The following is a 2,019-nucleotide window of genomic DNA, read 5'->3' as shown; positions in this document are numbered from 1 at the left end:
TTCTAATTTTAAACAAAATATTAGATTTTTCTCTCTTCTAACCTACAGGTCCGAGAAAATTACTTTAAACAATTTATTGGCATCTTGGTACATTCCCAGAAAGTGATTAGGGAGAAAAGTATCCCTCTCCCTTATTCCATCAATAAATAAAGATAAGGGAGCAGGGAAATATTTTTCTTTTTGACTGACCCCCGTGGGGGCCCTAACCCTGAGAGGCTCAAGAAACCTGATCTAAAGATAACACAAACAGACGAAAAATACTTTCCCCCATCAATATCTTTAATTATTTTTTTTTAAGTGGTGGGGAGGGGGAGTTCTTTGCTCGACTAGCACTTTGAGGGAAACCCATTAAATATAATTTTATGAGCAACAGTCTTGGGTTGGTTTGTTTACATACTGATTATTTACTGGGTGCATTTGTTAACCTAGTACTCATTTAATATTTATATCATTAGTGGTGGGGTGAAATATATTAATATCTAAACTTTAAATTCGATATTGTTTGCTTAAGATATGTTGTTAAAGTTGATTTGAATCTTTGAAAGAAGTGCTTGGCAGCGGCATCCAATTTTAAGATGAACAATGATGACAACATCCATTAGAGTGACATAAATCATAATAAAGGACAGACAATCATATTTCATCAAAAAAAAACTCGTCTTAGTTATACGAAAGTATTGCAAAATCTTTTACGAATAATCGTCACATTTTCCATAAAATGGGCAGAAAATGACTTATAACCTGCAGGTGAAAACAAAAAAGCAACCGATTCAAATATTTTTTATTGAGAAATATTATCAAAACAATTTACCTTTAATTATCATAAAACTTTAAGGTTTAAAGTCTAAAAAATACAAGGAAAAAAAACTTATTGGTAAGTTTTTACTGAATTTTGGTGAAAAAGTAGAAACTACTATACTTTGTTTCAAAAGTAGTAAAGAACAGAAAAGTTTAAGGATATACGGTCTTTCTTCAGATGCTACTTGTTATCTGTGTTGTTTTAACGGTTGCTAATTTGTATGAATTTTATTTATTATATATTTTCCACGACAAATAATTTGTCTCTAGATATATAAAGTTAATAAACAGGGTAAAGGAGTGCAATTAATGTAAAAATAAAATGTTATTTTGAAGATTTAAGATATCATTGTTTTTTTTTACAAAATTATTGATAATTTAAAGGGTATTGATTTATAGATTTGACTAGTGGCTGGACTGCTAATGTGGTAATACGGCAACAGACGGACGGGTAGTTTACAGAATTGCTACGCAGTGGCTTATCATGACAAGCCTTCTGCACTAATCCTATTATATCACCATTTACCTCATGACCGCAGATGACCCCGTTGCGCAGCGGTCAAACTGGACTGGCTAAATAGGGGAGGGGCACGGACACGCAGCTATCACGCGCCCCTCACGCAACTATACAACCGGGAGGCGATGCCTCCCCTTTTACCACCGCTACCCCCACAGACTGTCTACCGCCGTGGGCTACGCCCTTGTCTCCCACACCCCCTTCAAACCTAACCTATTGTTATAATCTATTTGTATATATATAGTAAACATCCATTGTAAATGTATTTAGTTAAATATATAATTTCTGTATGACTAAATCCTGCTAGTTTGTTTTGGTAGAATACTTCAAGGCTAGGGCTCGTTGGATTCGAACTCGCAACCGGTGAGCTGAAACGCTTCGGCTTACCACACTAACACCTACTAAGTGCAAGGTAAGTTAAGCTAATAGCCTAAAACCACCCTAAAACATTTTAAAGGTTCACAAACAGTTCAACCAATAAGGAAATCCTTAAATAAATTATAACTAATTTGGGGGTAGGTACTCCCCAACCCTCGAACTTTTTTTTTGGTTGGATATGATTTTTTTATCTTTTCTCTTTGGTACTGAAATAAAAAGAAGGGTGTTGGAATAAAACCCACAAAACTTCAAATACCCCTAGAGGCCTCGAGGGGCGTAGCCGCTAGTTTATTAATAAAATAGCTGCGCTATATATTCAATTTAAT

The sequence above is a fragment of the Acartia tonsa genome, chromosome 7 (assembly GCF_053477335.1).
Source record: "Acartia tonsa isolate MP-2025a chromosome 7, ASM5347733v1, whole genome shotgun sequence".
NCBI lineage: Eukaryota > Metazoa > Arthropoda > Copepoda > Calanoida > Acartiidae > Acartia > Acartia tonsa.
Note: the sequence above shows the minus strand (reverse complement) of the source record.